We start from the raw sequence: 23419 nt of genomic DNA, 5'->3' as shown, positions 1-23419 counted from the left end.
ATTTGCAGATCTAACACAGATCATCTTTGTGGTCCTAGCTCTGCCCCGACTTACTGAGTAACCTTGGGCTGGTGACTTCATCTCTCTGTGGCTGTTTGCCCCATCTGTAAACTGGGAATGATAATTATCAACCTCCAGGGATGAGGTGGCTCAGTTTGTTAACCCTTAGGTGATCAGAAATGCTCAAGCAGAGTATTCTTTGTTAAGGCAAGTTTCAGAGTAGCAGCCGTGTTAGTCTGTATTCGCAAAAAGAAAAGGAGTACTCTAAGTCTCTAAGGTGCCACAAGTACTCCTTTTCTTTTTGTTAAGGCAAGTGACTGATTAAGGAAGATGGACAAACATGCCCATAATGATTGGACCAAACACCTAATGCAAAGGGGCGGAGATGTGAGGGGGGCAGAGAACCATGCAACAAGGCTGGGTGTAGGAGATGGCTGGGTGTGGGGGAAGTGGGAGGCAGTTCCAAGCATAGAGATAAGCAGGGAAGAAGTCACGCAGGTGAGAGGAGGATGAAAGAAAAGGGGCTGGGAGGAGGAGGAAGAGAGGTAGTAAGAACAGAGGTGGAGACAGCCATGCAGTGTCCTGAAGGTTAGTAGTCTAAGCTACTGAAGGGGTTTGAGGGATTGGCAAAAAGTAGCTGAGATGGCAGGAGAGGGCTAGCCTACGCTTTTCCTTACACATCAGGTTACTGGACCATCGCTGTTCCATTCAGTTAAGTGTGTTTGCTCACTGCACTGTGGCAGATGCTAGAGAATAGAATGTGATGCCCGGGCTCAGCACTTCTGCAGAGCCTTACCGCTGAGGCTGTTTGAGAGCTTGGTGCATGCTAAGCTCTACAGTCACCCTGTGTGGGCTATTCTGGGATCACTTGACCCCAACCCACATAGCACTGCAGGCATCTGTGTCTTTGATCGCAGCAATACTACACAACAGTTTAGGACAGGAAGTGAAGACTACCACACTCAATTGAAACTGCAAGAGGGAAGTTAGGGAGGCGGAATGTGACTGCAGGAGTTGGATATTTTATGTCCATAGCGCACTCACAAATTAAAACCAAAACATAAAATACTCATGTTGAAAGGCTGTAATGTAAACACTATTTTATTTTGTAGAATTTAGAACCCTATCACACAAGAACCCAAAACCAGAGAGTGACAAAGCAGGCTGCGCCTTAAAACAGAGAGGCACCACTTTGCTCCAGGCTGCTCTCTGCAAATTGACTTGGATCACACATGCTTCCCTGGAGAGCCTCACGGACTGCAAGCAGGACCAAGAAACCGTTTACAAATTAAAGTGATAGCTTGTAATTTTTAACCCAGTTTTTCCCATACACCACTCATTGGACTTGGCAATTTTTGCAAGAGTAGGGGTGTTAAGGGGGTGTCTAATGAACCCAGCTGTCACGTCCTTGCCCAGGCAGGGGCATTGGTTTGTTACTGGCACAGAGGAAAGTGCCTCATTCTGCAACACCTAGATTATATCTGGAGATTTCTCACCCAAGCAGGGACTCAGTCTAAGGCTGTTTAGCTTGTATGATGTGACCAGGCCACAGCACAAGTGGGAAAAGGCAGCTGCTGGAAACTGTGCACCCTTAGTATACAACTGGCCAATGACTTTGTTCTGATGTTGTATAATGCTTCTAACTTGCGTTGCATTGGCTGATTGTGGTGTCAGTTAGGGTCCAATCCTGCAAGTCCTTCACGTGCAGCTTTCCCACATGAGCCCTGCTGCAGAAGGGCTTGCAGGCTTGTGCTTTTTGGTATCCTGCACCAGACTGGTAGGCAGAGTTTCTGGGGAAAAGCCGAATGTTTCCATGTGTGCATCTGTTAAATCCCACTCGTCTCTCTCCTCGTTCACCTCTGGACTCAGTTACCTTGCTCCAGACACAGCGACTTAAACCGTCCAAAGAAGGGCAGCCCGCTCTTGAAGGTCACTTGTAATACACGGGCTTAGTGTGCTTGATTGTCTCCCTCTAGTGGCTGGGCCCAGAAACTATAGCCGCTTGCTACTTACGCCCATATCGAGGAGCTCTCCTTTATTCAAGTGGTGGAAAACGTCTGCTTTTTGATGCAGAAGGACCTGGGTTTGATCCCTGCTGATTACCATATCCGCATCTCACGCCGTGCACACCTTAACGGGGCCCATTGTCCTCCATGTCCAGCCAGTTACATTAGATCCCTGCTCCCTCCTGATCCCCATAACATTTTATGCCTGGTGACCTTGGCTGTGAACTAGCTGGGCTCCTATCTGTTTAAATCCAACCACTAGCATTCCCTTAGTGACAAGACTTTATTTTTAAAATGCTCTTTCTGTAGTATCAGGAGTTTTTTTTTGAAAATCCATTAAATATTAAACAAAAACATATTTGCCTTGACTAGGAGCCGCTTTTAAAAACACTGTCTACTCCAAAAATCCCAGATCCCCCCTAGTTTTGAAAGCTTTTTCCACCTCTTCAACACCTCCAGGCCCTGGGGAGGCAGTAAAATGCAGCTAGAAGTGGAAAGGCTTGTGTGCAAAATGCCTCTAAAATGAATCTGTGCGACTAACAATAGAAACTGTGCCATTTCTGAACTCCATAACCTTCAGTGACTTCTGAGTGTGGCAGGGAGCTCTGTAACGTCACCTTCAAAGAAAGCCCAAGATGATCTTGATTCTGGCCCCGTGCACTCATTGTTCTTATAAGAAGCTACACCACTGTTGCAGCCTCTACTCCAGGGAGTGGGGGCTGGAGACATCTGATGCAGCTCCAAAAGTTGGACCTATGTGAGGGCTGTACCAGCTGAGTTTGTCTCCTCCCCTGTGAGTTCTGCTGTATTGGAGGGGCCATGAAGCCCAGCTCTCGGAGTGCTTAATACAGAGCCAGGAGGGGCTGGGCCAGCCAGGAGATGCACTCATTCATTATTGCTTTGCAAGCAGCCTTTGCCAGCAGGGATCCAATTAAGACTCGAGGAAACTTAAAGGTGTAATCCCTCAGCAGAGCCCCTGAGAGGAACTTGGCAGCAATAATGCCAGCTGCCCTTCCCCCACTGGTGAATTTCCACCTCACTCCCATCAGTGGGTAGAGTGGCTTGGGGGTGGGGGGGGAGGATTGCCAGAGGTCACAGACAGAGCCAAAAAAAAATGAAAAATTGAGCTGGATTGCAGATTCACTGTCCTATCAAAGCTGCTGCTCCCAGATGATGATAGGAACTCCATCCACCCACTTACCCACACTAAGCGCTGCCTCCCCAGGCAAAGGTGGTGTGCATTTAGAGCTGATGGAAGCCCTTTGCAGAACACAGCTAGTTTCATAGGTTCTGCAAAACTTAGAAACAATGCTTATGTAACACTGACAGACCCCGCTTGTCAGTGGGCAGGATCAAACCAGGGACCTCTGGAGCTTAGTGCATGAGCCTCTACCACATGAACTAAAAGCCAACTGGCTGTTTGCTAACGCTGTAGAGCAGACTCCTTTAACTCTCTCTCTCTCTCTAAGTGGTCTCGGTGCCACTAGATGGGACAGAACACCACACCCAGAACGTGTGTGGGTTACACTTACATATTCCTGAGCACCACCTCCAGCTGTTTACATGTATACAGAGAGAGCAGGTGCTAATAACAGTGGGTATCATTTGCAACCCCCTGTGCCAACAGGGGTGGATTTGGCCCACTAACACGTATGCGTGTATGTGTGTGATGCACCTTTCTTTACCACTGATTTCTCAACTTTGTGGTGTGGGGGAGGGATCCAGCATAGCTGGAACCAGAAGATGCTGTGAAAACTTCCTCTTTTAAATATTATAGAGTTTCTAAAGGCTCCTAGCTGGAAGGGCCAACATCCCTAGGTCTGATTTTTCCTTGTGTTTGGAAAACGGCAAGATTCCTTTTCCCAGGCAGGTTGCTGCGTACTGCTGCTCCCTAGAAAGCCAGCGAAAGATAAATATGCCCAACCTGTGGGCTGACACTATTAGGAAGTGGTTTCTATAGCAACAGCCACCTGAAAGGCCTCAGATCTTAGGCGATACATCTATAGCTGTAATAGAATAGACCTGATTGGTTGCACAAATCTCTGTGTCTAGCTGGTGTAGATGGATGGAAGCAGAGGAACTCATTGCTTTGTTATCTGCATCATTCTCAAGCAAGTGCCAGACCCCATCGGGTCATGTCGGAGGTGGTGCAGACATGCCCTAGATGGCCCTCATTCACTGTAGGGACATGAAATCCTATATACTGGGAGAGCCCTGGATCCATATCCCTCCTTACTTGCAGAAAACTTTCTGTTCTGTAGGAGAGCTCCACTGAATGGGTACCTGTGACAGTCTCGTTTTCCGGGACAGCTGGCATTTTAAGGCTCCTGAGCTGTGTGTTGGCTCTTTACCACCAGCTGTCTCAACTGCAGAGCTGCATTGTTCTAAATGTTCCTTACCCCCAGCGGATGACTTAAAGGCAGGACACAGCATCCAGGCCTCAGGGTTGCAATGTAGCAGGGGTTCTCTGAGCATCAGGTAGCAAGCTGCCTGGCTGACTAGTGCTGGGGCAGCAGCAGGTGAATGGTTAGGGTGGACTCAAGATTCCCCAATTTCCTTTTCTGCACTGTGACATGTATCAAAGGCCCAGCAGTGGCAGGGAGTTGTGGGGCTCAGGTTCAGTCAGCTGGCTGCCTGCAAAGCTAGGGGGAATTAGGGAAGCAATATTTTTATGGACCTTAATCTACTCCTAAAGGTGCACAAGAAAAGCAACACCACCACACACTCTGGTTCTTACTGACCGATTCTTGTAGGAGGCATTGTATTTGTCACCTGTACCAAGTGACTGCTTGGGCCGTGTGGTTTTTGTGGGGAGGGGGAGCACAGAGGATAGTTTTGCCACTTGGTGCTGCCATAATTTGTTGCGCATCCAACTTTGCTATGCTGCAGTGGTTTCTAAGACTGGAAAAAGTAAAATAATTACAGTAATTGGCTCCCAGTAAAATAATTTTTTACCTGTAATTTTTCATGAAAATGGTGCAATGTCAGCCCAGATCAAACTATTTGTGAAACAGAAAAACGAGCAATTCCGCAGCCATTCATCTCCTATCTTTTTGATTGACACCTTCAATCTCTGCACATTCCCCAGTTCAGTGTCTGCCCTTTCCCTTGAGCTTCTCTTTATCACTAGGAAGGATCTGATTGAGAATGTGCAAGTGAAGTCTATAGACTGGACCAAAGCACAACTTAAGTTGTTCCCCAGTGGTACCAGCAATGCCTAGGAGAGCTCGTTCATCAACAGCAGGCGCTTTGTCTGATGGTTCTTGTAACAATGGGTGGAGAATTGCATTTTCCCCTTCTGATAAAGGCAGATTCCGAAACCTTGCCTCACTGAGCATCCCCTCAAACTGCATTAACACCTCACCCGTACAGGTTAGGCTAGAGCAGGGGGCTGGGTGGGGAGAGCAGTCTGATCCTTGTCCAAACTCTTACACCTGGAAGTAATTCTGTTCTCAATTGGAGGGAAGACAAAGCCACGTTCTAGGACCGGAGTCTTGAGGGCTTACTGGCCCAAGTCAAACAGATTTGTGCTCGGATGGAAGGGGGGTTTAGGCTTGAAACGGAGTCTGAGCCTGGGCTTAAATTGCAGTGTAGACGTACCCTCAGCGGAAAGTGCCACAACTATGGAATACAAACAGCAGAAATCAGAAATCTCTGTTAGCACTTCATTCAGGCTCCCTATAAGACGTTAAAGATGGTTTAGTGGTTAGAACACTGGACTGGGACTCGGGATACCGGGGTTCACAGTTTTCTGAACTTGGAGAAGTCACTTTACGTGTCCGGTGACTCCGTTTCCCATCTGTAAAATGGGACAGCATTTCCCTACCTCAAATGCATGTTGAGGATAAAAACTCATTAATGATCATGAGATGCTATGGTAATGAGAGACATCTAAGTATGTGGACCAATGGTGTTTTGACATAGACTTTATAACAGACACCTTGTTATGTGCGGGACCTTCAGAATTTCATCCTAGCAAACTGGTCCAGTGTCCAGGTTAACGGTGGAAATGCTGCTAGAGATCCCAGAGTCGTGGTCATTCAGGGTCAGATCGCACAGCTTTTTCCTCCCCTCCCTTTACATTTAAGCACATTTCCACCCAAACTCCAGCAGGTCTCCCCGAGCCATGACAGACATTCATTATATGACTCTGCTCCCTCTCGTTCCTAAGGAAATCCAGGACACAAGTGGACATGCACTGGTTTTATGGTTAGGCAGAGGACTAGGAATGGGGACACCTGAGTTCTATTCCCCTGTGTGCCACTGACCGGCTGTGTGATTTTGGGAAAGGCCTACTAGCCTAAGTAAAATGGGTTGGGCATGCTGGCACTGTCAGAGGCTGGATACTGGACTGCATGGCCTCCATATCGAATATAGTTTGGCAATTCCTCTGTGGTGTCCAAGAGCTCATCTGAATTAAGCTTTCACTGCTGGGGGAGAAACAGTGGTGAGCCCAAAACTCTAGCTGTGGCAGGCTGAGAGGATAAAGTGGATTCCACCTCCCTGGTTATTTTTAGCCCATCGGCCAACACCCTGTGCGTGACTCGTCCCTGTGCTACGTTCAGTGACAGTCATTCTGGTAACAGGCAATGTCAGATGAGTTCACAGTCAGCAATGCTTTATTGGGGCGAGGGTTCTGGCTGGCTGTAGGTGAAGCCAGTGCAGCCTTGCGGGAAACAGGAACTTGCCTGTGAGTGGCAGGCTGGCACTTCCTGACTCTGCTGCCCCTGCACAGCGAGGGAGCGGCAGTTCTGGAGAATCTTTGGGGTTTCAATAGAGGTCTGCTTCCTCCTTGAAGGAGATCTCCTCCCTGCAGCAAGTCTAGACGCTCGCTTGCTAGTCTTGGGCAAAGGGCGAGTTGTGGTGCTAAGGTTCACTTTGGTGTTACTTGGCAGCCCCCAGCTAGGGCCATGTTTTAGGATTCTCAAGCTCCGACTTCTCAACCGCCCCCCATGATGGCAACCTTCTACTTCGTTAACTACGTGCTACCAGGACAACTTAATGTGCAAGATCAGCCCTGTCTCTGACACTTGTCTTAATTTTCAGTGCTAACAGCAATAAGTTCATAACAGCAACATGAATGTGGCGGCGACACAGTTAAAGGCATCCGATGAAGTGAGCTGTAGTTCACGAAAGCTTATGCTCAAATAAATTTGTTAGTCTCTAAGGTGCAACAAGTCCTCCTTTTCTTTTTGCGGATACAGACTAACATGGCTACTACTCTGACACCCAACGGTCAAATGGGTTGCTGCTAAAATCAATAAAGCTCCGACTGTGTTAAATCGATTTGCCCCATAGAGGGTACACTCACGGCTGGCGGGCCCTCTCGTGGCTGCCCAGAGCGTAGCAGGCTCTCCCCTCGCACCCTCTGCCGACAGCTGCTCCCACCCTGTGGTGTTCTGTGTCGTCTTGTGACTTGGCCTCCGGTCCAGTCACACATTAGTCCCACCCCTTCCGGAGTACTAGGAAGTCCAACGGAGAGTCCAGCATCTTTACAAAAGGTCTTCACGGGGCCCAGAGTTGAGCCTGGTCTCCACACCATCCTCTCAGGGCTTTCAGTTGTCTCAGGGGCCTTCCCCAGTGGCTGGCGGGGGAACCCAGGCCCTCCCACTGCAATGGGCGCCAATTCAGGGGCCCTATAACCAGCAGCCAAGATCTGCCTCATCCAATTCCCTGCTGCGGCCTCTCTGGACGACTTCCTCCCGTAGCCTGTCAGCGGGTCTCTCCTGCTGCATATGTTCACCCTTCTTTCTGGGCCAGGACTCACAGGGATCTCCCCTGGAATCCCTCAATAAAACTTAAACCAATTTCTTCCCTCCTCAGGCTTGGCCTTTCATCCCTCTCAGATTCCTCCACTGAACACCTCCCCTCTTTGGAAGTCCAGATCCTGCCCTTTTATCAGCACCCCACGTGAACCAGAGCCTGCTCCATGTCTTCCCTGCCAGCCTTCTCTACTTAGGAGAGGAGCTCAGGGCCAACTTTCCCCCGGGCTTCCTCTTTGACCATACCAGTCTATGTATCCCAGTGCTTAATTTGTAATGAAAGCGGTGCCGGGGCTCAAGCAATTCTTTTACATTCATAGTGGATTCAGCCAGTCTAGAGGTGCCAGGGCTCAGTCCTGGCAAAAGTTAAGCTCTGCTGTAGCCCAAGAGAGGAGCTGCAGCATTTCCCCCTCTCTCACGGAGCCTCCTTCTAATCTGTGCTTCCTCTCTTTATAGTCACCGCCCAGCTCCTTCCCCAGCTGGGCTTCATCTTTAATTAAGCCTGGACCACCCTCCAGGAGCAGCCAGATGGGCTAATTGGCCTCTCAGGCCCACATTAACCCTTTCAGAGCTTGGAGGGGTAGAAACCATTCAAACCCCTCCCTCCTCTCCCCCAGCCAAACACAGACAGACACGGAAGAGACAGGAGAAGAGGGGAAAAGGGAAGAAAGATGGTGATTATAGCCAGGTTTGGTTGTAGAGTGGTTAAGTTAGGCCGACGGTGGCACGCTCTGTTGGTCAGGAGCACCCTTGTCCATGGATGCTCCATCAGGGTGGAGGTTGGTTCAGTTTGACCGACAAAGTTTCCTTCTCTCTCTGGGGCAGCATGATATGGGCCGGCAGAGACCACATCCAGGAGGGTTTGTTGTGAAAGCCCAAGAGACACTAGGACCTGAACCTTGCTTGGATAAATGCCCTTTAGACCCACTACCTGGAGTGGGGAAAAGGGACAGAAACCAAAGGTTTTTCAATTCCTCTCTCTCTCTCCTTCCCCAAGCCCCTCAGGGTTTGTAACTCTCTTTCACCGTACTCAGCCATCGGCCCTCAAGGCATCTATGGAAGAGTTCAGGAATCCTCTGACTCCAAAATCTGTCAGATATCGGGCCTTGAGTTATCTAGAAAATGTCTATATTATGTAGAATCCAGGCACACCATACCGGTGACCCCTCTGCACCTAGCAGCAGCAGCCCTAGTTCCCAAAACAAGTCCGTCTCAGCCAGACTCCAGTCAAGGAAATAAAGTTTTCCCATAATTCCAAGGACATTGTCCATAGTCCTCAAGCCATCCTGGTGTCTCCGCTAAAGGCAGATGGCGCTGGCAGATAGTTTCCATTGTCACAACAATGTTACCCTCTTTCCCCCCTTCCCTCTTCACTTTAATTCCTATTTTTAATGTAATTTTTCTACCCCTTAAGGTGTTAAGCAAACTGGACAGACTTATGGGTACGTCTACACTACACACTAATCCCGGGTCCTGACTCAGGTTTGAGCCCAAGCCCTCCTTCCATCCATATACAAATCTGCCTGGCTTGGGTCAGCAAGGATGCAGGTCCTAGGACCTTACTGGGGGATGGGTTGAAGCCTGAGTCTTGTTGTGACTTGGGTCCACGCCCTGTCATTTTGCAGTGTGGATGCAGGTCAAGCCACAGCACCAAGTCAGAAGATCTGTGTAGCACAGTGTGGATGCATTAGCAGGGCTGTGAGACTCAGTCCAGCAACTGTAAACCAAAGTTTCCAATCCAGAGTGGATGCTAAAGCATGGGCTTGTCAATGCCAAGTCCACAAACCTCAGTCCTAAAGACCCAGGTTGACAATGCAGTGTAGACATACCGTAAATGGCCTCTCATCTCTTCGGCTTAGACAGAGTCAACGGATAACCTTTTACACAAATGGCAGCATATCGCTGCTCAAGTTCTGAGTGGGAGGTTTAATTTAGGGAGAACTAGCTTGGAAAGTGCTTCCCATGCTTTGTCCCTCAGGGTTATTTTCCCACAGCTTGCTATACTGACCCCATAGAAAGGATTAGAATAGTTGTAAAACAGGAAAGCAATTTTTCCAAAAATGTCAGTCACAAAAAGGGTTCAAAATTAAAAATTTTTTTGCAATAACTTTTGCCAAAAGTGGAAATCATTATTGATATTTTTGGTGTACTGGGAAATAGATGCTGTCTCATGGAAATGTTTTGTTACCAAAACCCAGTTTCTATCATTTCAAAAACTTTAATTGAAAACATCACAGTAAATTTGGCCTAAAATGGAAAATTTTGATTCTGTAACTTTTTGGAAAATGTCATTGTTTTGTATAAAGGGAAAAAAGTTCTTGTGTGAAAAAGCATGACCAGGCTAGAACTAGCATATGCTAAACTAGTGTCAAGCTATCATTTCAACAGGCCAGACGGGCCTTCTTCTGTATCTGCTATTGGACCCCAGTTATCCTGCCATGCAAAATTGGTTTCTAAAGCCACGTCTTGTCTGTTGAGCCTCAGAGCACCAAAATCTGAACGCTATCACATCTGAGCATGTAATGAATACTGTACTGTGGGGTGAGGTGTAATATAAGTACCTAGATAGGCCACAACCTCATCCAGGCGATGCTTGCTTCAGGAAGGAGAAGCCAGTCGGTTGTGTTTATTCCAAATGGAACTGGCAGTGCTGCAGTTGTGACAAACTGTGTGGTGGATTGTGAAGCGGAGATCTCCGCTAGCTGATGCTAAACTTAAGGGATGTGTGAAACAGGCCCAGTTTGAACACAAGGGAGGTAAAAGGCTAGTTTAGCCTTGCGCAACTAAATCACATACCCTTCCTTCACTGAGGCTCTGAGTCTGCAATGCACCAAAGTCCTGTTGACGTCAACACGTGCTTTGCTGAATCAGGACCCTAGTGAATTCTTGAGACACAGCTGAGTTTCATTTGCACGTGGTATTCCTTGCTTTCTGTCTTGAACCCTTGTAGAGTGTCACTGGCTCGGTAAAACAGCTGCCTCATTACTCTCCGGGGTCACCAGCATCTCAGCAGCAGAGGGAGTTGCTGTGTATGTATATCCTTCAGGCTGGAAGTTAGTGGTAGTTAGTTTGATTTCTGTCAATCTTTTTCCATGCTCCTCAGGCCGAGCAAGTGGTGTGCCCTGTGCGAAGCAAGCACTCCCTATTGCTTGGTAGCACTCCCCTCTGAAGGGAGCAGGAGGTTGAGGGTTCACTCTGTTAGAAGATCGGTTTGAAGTGTTGGAAATCTGTAGTGCAGACCAATGTGCTGGTGCATTCTCCGTTCCTTTTGGGATTACAGCAGCTCATGGCTGGAGCGCACCACACCTCTATGGTGCCAGTAGCACTCTGGGGGTACCGCGATGCAGAGGCAAGGGCTGAAAATGCTTCAGTTGCTGGGCCCAATAGGTGCCAGCGCTGGTGGGTCCCAGTAACAAGTCTAAAGTGGAAGGGCATTCCATGCGGGCAGGCAGGAAAAGGAATGGCTGCAAACATCCGAGGTGCAGCGGCTTAAGTGTCACAGCTCAGAGTGGGCAATAGCAGGTCTTATCTGGACCCTTGTGGGGGATTGGGGGGGCAGTCCATTCAAGGGTTAGGGTTCTCCAGGCCTAGGGTACACTCTTCTGTCCCGTCCTGTATTCAAAGCAGATAGGAACTTGTGGGTTTCCAGGGCAGGATCTTTTAGTGGTGTATCTTTCCTTGGGGGCTCTCTGCAATGGCTCCCTGCCCATTCTCTGCTGCTTCCCCACCTAGATCTGCTGCATACTGCAATATCCGACACTCACACCCTGTTCCACACACACTTCTCCATCTCCTGCTGCAGCCTGTCCTGTCCCCATTTCCTGGGGCATTCTCCGAGCATCTGGCTTCCCTTTGCTCCTGGCTTGCCGTGCCACGGCTGCCCTGCCAAGTCACTTCCTGGATCAGGGTCTTCCCAGAGTTTCTGACCCTTCAATCCCACCCAAGGAAGGGGATGTGCAGTGGGGAGGGGGTTGATGGGAATAGCCGTTCCCTGCTGAGCAAAGCCATCACCTTGGTTAAGTTTGATCACCCTCCCCAGCGTGCACTGTCTTATCACTGCCTCTGGACATTACCTTCCTCCTCTCCTTACAGCCAATGGAGATTTTGTCTTCTCTAAACTGCCAGGCACTTTGCTCCTAGGAAAGGAATTTGCAAAGCAAAATTACTCTAGGCTGAAATGGAGGGACTATGGGGATATTCGAGTGCTATAGCACCAAGCTCCCATCTCCAGTCTGCATCCACCCACCCTGCCTCTGCCCTCCAGCCCTCGGAAGTTTCGGAGCCTTTTGTCTTACAGCAGAATAAATGCAGAGGTTGAAGAATCCCACTGAAAGATCCGGAAAAGGGCGAGCGTTGATGTTTCTCTAATTAAAAGATCGCTCGCAAATCATGGTTGCAGCTTCTCCTAGCCGCACTAATGGATGGGGGGCGGTGGCGAGATGCACATGTAGAAAGAGAATTCGCAACAACCCCATCAGGGAAACAGTAGCAGAGTAACTAGCTGCCGATCAATGCCTGTGTTTTCCTGAATGATTCCCCCAGCTAATTTTTTTTTTCCAATTGCACTCCAGCAACAGGGGAGGCCTGTAATAAACCAGGACAACTTCTCTGTTCATGGCTAATGGGGCTGCTGCTGCACAAGTAAGAGAACAGGACAAGGCCTTGGCAGTGATGGCTCCCCAAGGCACAGCTTGTCTGATTTGTTTAAAAGCTGCAGGGGGGGGGGAAAGCCGCTCATTTCTAAGAGCATTTCTAAGGGTCTGAGCTGGACTCTTGTGTCACTGCGTTAAAGCAAGAACAAGCCACCAAAAATCCATCTAAAGACTGTTTAAAGCTGAGCAGTTCTCGATTTTCCTGGGGGGTTGTGAAACACTGGCGATGCAGCATGAAAATCTAGCTCCTCCGCTCGGCACTGGGAGAGAAGAGAGATTTTTTTTCCCCTGCAGTGTTGAGTGCCCACCACTTCTGCAAACCACAGCATAGGTGTCTCCAGATGGGCATCCAAAATTGGTGGCGACTTGAGAGAAGAACATGATCTTAACTTCAGAATTGTATAACCTCAGTCTCTGTAAATCCACATGTAGGTGGAGGGAGGGATGCTTATGCATGGAGTAGTACTTTGGAAGTCTAATCATAGAATCATAGAATATCAGGGTTGGAAGGGACCCCAGAAGGTCATCTAGTCCAACCCCCTGCTCAAAGCACAAATATCTGCAGATGGAGCATGCAGTACTAGAAGGGCAAAGTAATGCTATATAAATTGCATTGTTAGATTTTGCAATCTACGGGTGATTTAGGCCAGTTTTTTCAAAGAGCTCTGCATGTTGGGTGCTGAGCTCTTTTTAAACCTCTTGTCCCAGTTTATGGGTGCTGAGTACCTGTAAATATGGCCCTTGGAGGCTATCCTAATGAGGCCAAAGATTCTGTTCTCACCTTGCTGAGGGATTTGAGTCCCATGCCTGGTCCCAGTTAATGTAGCTGGCACACTCTCTCCATAACAAAAACTTCTCTTGTTCTTTGCTGGCTGGCGAGAATTTCCCGGGATCATCTGTTCTGTTTTTTATGTTGCACTAAAATATTTATTTCCAACATGGCGAATTGCACACCTATGATTTCCATTGGTCCAATCCCAAGCCATCACTTCACAGCCTTCTCTTTTCTTTAGATGCTGTAATGACACTGGCTCCTCTCACGACGACGGCTGCTCCATTCACACGCTTTGCTTTGGGCTAGGCTGCAGCCCTCCACGCAGCAAGAATGGTGGTTGCCACAATCTGTATTTTAGGGAAGCTTTTGCTATATTGTTAATCTTTATGATCGGTTATAAAGTATGGGATTAAGCAATGAAATGATGATTTTTAGCCTAACCCTTCATTAAATTTTCATTCTTTAAGCTCTTGGCAACATGTTCAAACGTGGCTGCCTTGGCTCTTAAATCCATGTTTAGGCACTTAAAAGTAAAAACAGCCTTGCTCTTAAAAGGTGCTGAGCAAACAAAAAATCCTCCCTACTTCAGTGGGAGTCACAAAGGCCTTTTCATAATCAGGCTGCTTTCATTTAGGTGCCTAAATATGGATTTAGGAGCCAAGGCAGCAAAGTTTGAGCATGTTGGCCAGTGCCTTTAGCTGAACCACTGAGGGCTGTGAATCCATTGGGCCTCCTACAGGAAACATGACCAGGCCTGATGGGAGACCACAAGCAAATCTAGGGTGGTGTAGAATGTGGTATATTTAGGGTTGTAAAGGGTGTTCTTCCTTAACAATTAGTAATGGACTAATGCCACAGCACATCTGGGAGGCAGGGAGGTTGTGCTGCTGGAGATGTTGCCAGGCATGGCAACTTAGAACGTGTGGCTTGACTTTATTAAGGGTAATTACAGCTGCCACCTAAAATGCCACGAGGACTGAGTTTCCCATTGGATGTGGCACCCTTCTCCCCCAGCCCTCAACTGCTGTGATGCACATCAAACAGCTGCTGCATTTTGGTGGTGGGTGAGGCGATCCCTATGTATTCTATTGTGCCATTGGGATACTTTTGAGGTCAAAGGTCCTATATACCCAAATCCTTATTTAGGGTCCCCCAATGGAGGGAACTCTAGTACCCAGCACTGTGCATGTTTCTAGGTGTAAAACTGCACACAGTAAGATTGGGCTCTTGTGGCTGCATCCTAGAGAACAGCCACAGAGCTTGGCACCTTTGGCAACTTCTGAGTAAAGGAGACCTAGGAATTGATCAGGGTGCACGGGGCTTGTATATTTTTATGCTTTGCTCTGTGCCTATATGGACCAGTGTTTATATAACTGAGGGTTGGCGTAGCCACATCACCTCTGTGGGGGCCTTAGCATTTACTTAAAATATGAAAAGGGAAATTCTGGGATAACTCACAAACCTACCTGTACACGTAAGCTGCTGAAATGCTCTCTGAGGTCTGCAGCCAGGTGGACACGATAGCTCAGAGAGATGTGAACTGCCCCATTCATCTCTGTGTGGTTTTAACTCTGGAACTTAACCTTGTCCATTGACATGGTAGCACAACCTATTACCCAGCTGTTGTTAGGAACAGAAACAAAAAGAAAAGGAGTACTTGTGGCACCTTAGAGACTAACAAATTTATTTGAGCATAAGGTTTCATGAGCTACAGCTCACTTCATTGGATGCAGTGAGCTGTAGCTTACGAAAGCTTATGCTCAAATAAATTTGTTAGTCTCTAAGGTGCCACAAGTACTCCTTTTCTTTTTTGCGAATACAGACTAACACAGCTGCTACTCTGAAACCAATGATAATAGGGTTAGTCTTGGAAGAGGGGGACCTGGGAGGCTGTGCAAGCAGACTGGCTGTATTAGGTGGTATTTATCCCTACCTGTCCTTGGTGGGGTGTGTGTGGAAGTCATGGGGCAGTTGGGGGGTTGCCCAACCATTGTCTCCCAACCACCCAGGAGAATGAAACACAAAACTTAATCTTTACACAGTGTCATAAAACTTTGGGAAACCATTTGTCCGCTGCACCCAGCCGGCTGTGGGCAGCTTCTGCAAGGTGCTGAGCACCCTTCCGCACTGGATGCTGAAACCTTTGTAGTGTCAAGTGCTGGTGAAGGTCCTTTTGCATTGAGCGAAACTGGCCCTTGTGTTCACCAGGCCGTCGCGCCCTGCCATGGCTCCGGTCCCCCTAAGTGTTTTCTCCAAGCAGCAGGAGTATTTACAGGAACAGAAGAGCGGAGTTTCCACACTGTTGCTCGTTTACTTTTAACTGCCTTAATGAGAACAGATTTTTGGGGGGGAGGGAGGTAAATATTTCTCCGCTTCCTCTCTGAGCTGGAAAAGCCTGTGAGGCCCATCTCCAGGGAAACACCGTAAATAACACTGCGAAAAGTTGTTCCATATGCTGCAGTAGCTTTCAGCTCTTTCTTGCCATCAGATGTCAAACACAAGCTATTATCAGCCAGGACCTCCCAAGAGAGCAGTGCTGGGGTCTTTATGTAGGAAAATGATTGCGGGGTGTCATGGGGATCTGCTTGCTGACTGGAGTGCTAGCTGATTTCCTCTCACTCCCCTCCAAATCGCTGAGTTTTGTGAATAACCTCCCAAAATGACAAATGGCAATGAATCTCTCTTATGGTGATATCTCCCAGATGTCTAATCCTGCTGATGGGCATAGTGCAAGGCCCACAGAAAGCATCAAAGTTGAATACAGAGCCTAAAAACTGGACAATGATGCACACTGAGGTAGCCAAACCTAAGAGCATGCAGTGACTTCAGTCCCTGAAGTTCCCCACTGCAGCTGCTCAGAATTGGTGCTGCAGTCTCTGCTAACCTCAAAATCCTTTGACCTGGTGCTCAACATCAGAGCTGTATTTGCTATTGCATACACTGGCTGACTGACATTACATCTCAGGCTTACATCTGATTTGACTTTCTTTGCTCAATTTATTAGAGACCTATGGTGCATTCTATACTCTCAACAGCCCAAATGGATCTCTTTAAAATTGGCCCCACTCTGCAAATCTGGATCCTATCATACTGGGTAAGCTATGGGGATCTTCCATGAATTAAGCAAAACAGCTTTCACGATAAGCAGTTTAGAGGTACTAGCAACCAAAATTGTCAAAGACACTCTCACTCCCCCATTGCACGGGGAATTCTGTGCTATCCATTAGAACTAGTTGAATTTTTTTTTGGTCAAAATAGTTTTCTGTTGGAAAATGCCATTTCAATTAAACAGTTTTTTTTCTTCTTGAAATCACATAGGGTGGCTGAAGTTTTGTTTTTGAAAAAAAAGTTGGAAAAAACACAATTTGAAAATGTCAGATTGTCCATTGTTGACATTTGAGGAATGGAATGTTTGATTTAATTTTTTGTTTCAAAACAACTTCATTTGGAAATTTATTTTATGGAAAAAAATTAAATGGTTGAAATGGAAACATTTAAAATGGATCAATTTTTTAAAATCCAAATGAAACTTTTTTCAGAATTTCACTGTGTGAAAATTTTCCTTCCCACTCTAGGAAGTCTCCATTTTTCATGAGATGGAGAATCCATTTTCCAGCCTGCTCAATTATCCATTTCTCTCATTAACCAGGGCTCTGACTCAAGGGTGTATTAGTCCTGAGATTATCCCATCATTCAGCCTCACACAGCCTTGGTAAATGTGGGAGCACAGGGGTAACAGTAGCCGACACAGTTGCTGGATTCACTAATATGACTTTCAGAAGAGCCAAGTCTATTCGCCTGGAAGAGTCGAATTTTCCATCTACTGACCAAGCGTTGCAGGAAAGGGTAATGGAAGCAGCGGGTTGTCTCGCCTCATCTCTCTGTCCCAGTGGAAGAGCCCTGTGGCAGGGTCAGCGGCAGGTCTGAAATAGCTTTACACCAAACCTATAGGAGTGAATCAGCTGCCTGTCTTTCACCGCTGTGGGGCCAAAGGGTTTTTTAATCTCTGGTTTTGGCACAATGGGGTTGTCTGTCTGATCTGTGACTGCATTTGATAAAGCAGCGCCCATTGCTAGCCTGCATGGCGGAGGGGTGGGGACCCATCTCGCAGAAGTCAAGAGGACATTGAAAACTTAGTCCCACAAGGTAGGATGCTCTGTAAGAGGCCCGGGCCAGTCCCAGATGTGTCCTTCTGGCCAAACTATGCACCTAAAGCCCCCTCACCAGAACTGCTCTCTCTGTTGGCTCCCTAGTAGTTGCCCCACAAACACACACCAGCAATTCAAGCAGTTCTGCTGCTGGGCTTTATTCATTCCACCCACTTTTCCTGGCCCCAAGACCTGCAGGCTTTTCATGGCCTTTCCTGGGCACAGCCCACAGTTATCCCCAAAGAGTCAATCCAAAATGCTGGCCTCCCGTTATGGGATAACCATAGTCTTCTCAGGGGTCACATAACTGCCCCTCCATGTGTCCCCCTTGCCCCTCTGCACTTCACCACTGGTTAGAGCTTGGGTCTCTGCCCTCTCAGGGTCAGCCTTCATTCTGGCAGGGTTTATGGTACCTTCCCGCCTGCTCCAGGCTTACTGTATTCCTATGGGGCCTTGTGCTGCTTCCTCCAGCTACAACTTACGGTAGAGCCTTTCTCCAGGCCCTTCACCCAGCTCACTCTAAGCTGCCTTTTAATTCCCTATGGGCTCCCTCCTACCTGAGTTCTCAACTCTGTTTATGGAGTCATCTCTGATCCCCGCCTGCAGCTTGGGTCAGTCGTTAACATTAAGTCTCCCTATCACATTCAGCTGGGGGGACAGCTGCCAGATCACAGGCAAGGCTGAGCCCAGCTTGCCTTAACAGGCTGGCCAAACTGTGTCACTCCCTTATTTCCCCCCCCCCATACTCCCTCCCAAATTGTGCTGAAAATGGTTATCCCAGGGGTGTAGGCATGGTGACCAGAATTCAGCTCCCATTAGATCTAGGGGTAGTGTGTCCAGAATATAGATTTGGGGCCTTGATCCTGGTTGGTGCATTTAGATGCTACTGTAATAGAAATCCTACTGTTACGGCAGGTGACTGTAGCTTGACCTGTGGGACAGAGACTTATAAGTTCCTTTTCTTAGCGTGTGAGCAAATTTTCTGTCTTTGTATTGTTGCTAACTTTGTTAAGGAGTGGTCCTTTGGGAGAAGCTGTATCAGACAGCAGTTATTCTCTGCTTTATTCTCTGTAGGTGGAGGCAATTCCAATATTGTCAACCCTCCCACCAAAAATCATGAGATTAATTTAATAATTGTGAGGTGGGGTTTTTTTTACATGGCTTTTAAATTTGTTTATTGATTCTTGAACACTAAGTTTGAGTGACATTTTTTTCTTTGCAAACATGAGGGCTAGAAGCTTTTTATTTTTTAAAAAGAGCTGAGATTCTTATGTAATCATGCGACTCCAGGAGCTGGGACTTTATGTAAAACATGAGACAGCAACACTGCAATTCTCAGAACAGAGTAGTTTCCTGAAAACCAGGCAGTAGTGTGTGGGCTGAGATTTCTGGAAGAGGGGAGTGCTTTCATGCTGTTTAACAGTAGTAGGTCTTTAGCCACTGTGTGGGTCCTGCCACTAGAGGGCAACATAATTAGCTCATATGCACAAAGCTGGTACCATACAATAACTGCACATTGTTAGGGGTATCCAACCCTGTCTACTTCAGCAGGACTCAGTGCTGGCAATGGCCAGGGGACAACAGTGTTTAGCACTTGATGTGAAATGTGGCTCCGTTTCCTTGTGTCCTACTGTGGCAGTGTGGGTGCATGAATCGTCAATGTACAACCTGTTTCTTATTCAGTAGCTAATGAGCCTCTTCCTTTCCCAGTGCTTTCCATTCTAACCCTATACTCCTCTGGGTACAGCAGGAGGATGCTAAAGTTCTTGTTCTCAAAATACCTAGACCCTATTACTCCTTCAGAACATGCCTGGAATCATTCAGCTTTTAAAAGGCACAGAAGCCGGCAATAAACTAAGACCAAGGCTAAGCTTTCAGGGGTGATCACTCTGTGTTATCAGATTCTGCAGGCGCATGACTTCTTTGTGTAGCATCAACAGCCTGCTAGGGGCTTTATGCACAGATAAATGACAAGGACCATGCCCCGAGAGCGCTTAGAATGAGCAAGTTAAACACATGAATGGTTATCCCCCCCAGAATTCATTTTTTTTAACTAAGACCAGGCATAAAAAACTTGAGCTCAAAAGAAGAGGGTTTATACTGTTGTTTGAAAGTTATGAGTAAACCAAGGGGTAGGTTATAAACAATCTCTCTGGCAAGCTTTACTAGAGACGGAATAATCAAAAGGGCTTAGCACCTGTATATATACAGGTGCTGAGCTCTTTTGAGTATCTGCCCTGATTGTGGGTGCTGGATCTCTGAAAAATCTATCCCTGAATTCTCTTGGAAATTTGTTCCTGTTATAACCATGGGCCAAATTGTGCTAATCTTGGAGTTGAGTAGTCCCATTGATTTTACATGCCATAGTATGTAATGATGTCAGTGGGACGGCTCATGGAATAAGGCATTATTGAGCATGAGGGGTGTGGATTCAAGTCTCAGCTCTGCCACAGACTTCCTATATGACCTTGGGTCAGCCATTTAGCACCTCCGTGCCTCAATTCCCAGTCTGTACAATGGGGATAATAGACTTGCCCTATGTCACAGAGGGGTTGAGAGATAAACATATGAGAGACTGTGAGGCACTCAGATACTATGGTGACAGGTATATAAGTGCCTAAGACAGGTACATAAAATAGGCCCAGTATAAACAAGTGACCTAATGAAGAGCTATATGCTGGGGGTGGGCTATGGGATTGAAGGAATTGTTCAGCTCAGGTCAGTTAGGAGAGCAATGAATATAGTGCCAAATCTATTTTACAAGAACAGTTCATAGATACTAAGGTCAGAAGGGACCATTCTGATCATCTAATCCAATTCATAGATTATAAACCCAGAAGTGATTGTCTAGTCTGACCTCCTGCATAACACAGGCCAGAGAACTTCCCCAAAATAATACCTGTTTGGACTAGAACAGATCTTAAAAGAAAAAAAAAATCAATGTTGATTTAAATATTGCCATTCTTACGCAATCTGCGTTCATTAACTGTCTAGTAGCTCTAAAATGTTTGTGTGAAGTATTACCCAGCACAGGCTCATTCATCCTAATGAGGAGAACAATAGAATAATTGTATAATTAAATAATAACAACAAAACAAAACAGCATTAGGACAAATAGTACTTATTTTTATTCCACTTGAATTCAGCTTGAATTAGTTACCATTTTCCCAAGATAGTTAAGGAAATTGCAGAGAATTTACAAAAATCTGTTAATGATTTTCCTCCCCATTCATTGCTAAAAGCTTTAATAATGAAAACTGCTGTTTGTTCCAGAAACCCCAGATAAAGTATAGTAGGAAACCAGACTCCCAGCAGCCATTATGTAATACTGTGTGTTGGGTAACACCTTTTCTAAAGAGATACGCTCAGACCTGGAAAATTCTGCAGTAGGCCTATCCTCTTTGTGTAGATACATAGATTTTGAGGCCAGAAAGGACAATTGTGGACCATCCTCTAGTCTGACGACCTGCATCACACAGGGCAGAGACTTTCACCCAGCAATCTCTTCATCATAGAATCATAGACAATCAGGGTTGGAAGGGACCTCAGGAGGTCATCTAGTCCAACCCCCTGCTCAAAGCAGGACCAATCCCCAACTAAATCAACTAAATCATGCGCAATAACTTGTGGTTGAACTTTTAAGATACGTGTTCTTAGTAACATAAGAATGGCCAGCATGAATGTTGGCAGAGCAGAATACCACTATGACCATTTAGTACAACTTGAACAAATGTCACTATTGAAGAGTGTAACTCTTTGTTGGGTAGTCATCCACAACTGCTAAACAAAAGAGAGGGAATAGGATGCTGGAATACAAGGTGTGTAGTCACTACACTGTTATCCTCCATGGGCTGTTCACTGACCTATCTGAAAGTGTTATTTACTCCTTCCCATAACACAAGAACTAGGGGTCACCAAATGAAATTAATAGGCAGCAGATTTAAACAAATAAAAGGAAGTATTTCTTCACACAATGCACAGTCAATCTGTGGAACTCTTTGCCAGAGGATGTTGTGAAGGCCAAGACTATAACAGGGTTCAAAAAAGAACTAGATAAGTTCATGGGGGATAGGTCCAACAATGGCTATTAGCCAGGACAGGCATGGATGGTGTCCCTAGCCTCCGTTTGCCAGAAGCTGGGACTGGACGACAGGGGATGGATCACTTGATGATCACCTGTTCTGGTCATTCCTTCTGAAGCACCTGGCATTGGCCACTGTCAGAAGACAGGATATTGGGCTAGATGGACCTTTGATCTGACCCGATATGGCCATTCTTATGTTCTTAAGTGCATTGGAAAGTCTCAGTCTAGATCCTAGATGTCTGCCATGCACCAACCATGGCTGCGTTAGCACTTGCTTCCCTGTGCTCTCCTGTCTCTATCTGTAAACAGCTGCTGTCTTATATTTAGATTGCAAACTCTTTGAGCCAGGGACCATTTTATTTTCCTCTGTGTTTGTACAGCGCTTAGCACAGTGGGGTCGTGGTCTGCAACTGGGGCTTCTAGGTGCTACCACAGTACTTAAGAATACTAGCACTAACTGGCCCTTGTAGTCAATGGGACTACTCACCTAGGTAGAGTAACTCATCACGAGCGCTAATCGCACAGCTGCTTAACTCACATTAGCACCAGGCAACCAAAGTGAACAGCGTTAAATTTTGAATATAGTCTCACGTGCCATAGAACGGACACCTAGCCGCCTCGTGGCTGCATGCTCTTGCTCTCTGTGCGGGCAAGTAGCTAACTAGAGAGCTGCTTTAACACCGCTGCATAGCTGACAAGCAAATACATGAGTCTTGGGTGCAGTGGACAGCTCAGGGATAACCCAGGTACAACAGAGTCTCTGATATGAAAAGTGCCTTTGAATTCATTCAGAAGCCTTGTCCATACGTAGTGCTGTTCACACATTGACTGACCTGCACAACACTGTCTGAAGTAGGTAGGTAGGTAGGTACTTGTAGCTCATTTCAGTGACCCGGAGAGGTGCAGTGACTTACTTGCATTAGAACTCAGGACTTCCTCCCTCCCAACACTCTCCTAGGCTCGTGGTTCTCAACTAGGGGTGCAGGGCCCCCTGGAGGGGCCACGAGCAGGTTTAAGGGTGGCCATCAAGCAGGGCCAGTGGCCAGTGTTAGACTTGCTGGGGTCCACTACAGAAAGCCGAAGCCCCATTGCCTGGAGCTGAAGCAGGAGCCTGAGCAGCTTAGCTTCGCGGTGCCCCGAGGCATGGGCCCCCAGGCAATTGCCCTGCTTGCTACCCCCTAACACTGGCCCTGGCTTTTATATGCAGAAGAACAATTGTTGTGAGAGGTGGGTCATGGAGTTTTTAATAGCATGTCGGGGGAGGGGGGCTCAGAAAGAAAAAGATTGAGAACCCCTGCTCTAGGCCACGCTGCTTCCATGATAAGTGAGGAGGGGCAGTCCTCCCCTTGTCAGGTGGGGCACGCCAGAGGGAGGTGCTTGGGATCAGAGCTTATAGGGGAGAGTGAATTTTCTTACTCTTGTACCCAGGCTATTAAACACGATCGCTCCCGGCTGGGGCTGAAAGAGCCAGTTTAACGCTGCCCCATCAGGGCTTTGGTCCTGCTGCAGGCCCTGCACTCCTGCGGACTTCCCCGAGGAGTGGCGGGGGGCACTCAGCTCCTCTGATGCACAAGTCAAACACGAGTGGGCAGGGACCCGTAAAGGAAAGGCGAGGCTCGGCAACGTGCTTCGGGGACACCAGGAGCGCAGCTAGAGCTGACGTTCAGGCCTCATGTGGCCTAGCTTCTGGGTGCATTGTTTCCATGGTTACAGATTGGCTTGCAGCCAAAGGAAGCCGAAGCGCTAGCATAGAAGTGCATCGTTCCAACAGAATACGAGTTCTGTGCTGAGGCTGTCCTCACGCTCGGTGACTGGCACAGCCTTCCTCCTCCATGTTCGGTCCTGCAACTGGACCCGCCTAGCACGGTTACATTTGTTCTCTCCTCCTGGATCGCTTGCCAAGATTTACATGCAGGGCCTCTAAACTGCATTTGCTCATGTCTTTGTTCGTCGCCCCCAGGTTTGTTTGGTTTGGGTTTTTTTTGTCAGCAG

At 47.3% G+C, this 23419-nt stretch overlaps 1 long non-coding RNA gene across 2 annotated transcripts in view; it reads left to right on the top strand.

Moving 5' to 3' along the window:
* LOC122457010 overlaps positions 1-23419 on the top strand; it is a 55800-nt gene that overhangs the window by 16961 nt on the left and 15420 nt on the right. The window contains exon 3 of one of the 2 annotated variants that reach the window (XR_006276266.1): positions 13434-13556. The exons of the other annotated variant lie outside the window; for it this stretch is intronic. This is a non-coding gene — a long non-coding RNA (uncharacterized LOC122457010). Of the gene's footprint in view, positions 1-13433; positions 13557-23419 lie in introns of those variants that run through there. 2 annotated transcript variants of the gene reach the window in all.

This window comes from Dermochelys coriacea, chromosome 17, assembly GCF_009764565.3.
Source record: "Dermochelys coriacea isolate rDerCor1 chromosome 17, rDerCor1.pri.v4, whole genome shotgun sequence".
Taxonomy (NCBI): domain Eukaryota; kingdom Metazoa; phylum Chordata; order Testudines; family Dermochelyidae; genus Dermochelys; species Dermochelys coriacea.
This window is presented reverse-complemented; position numbering and strand designations above follow the sequence as displayed.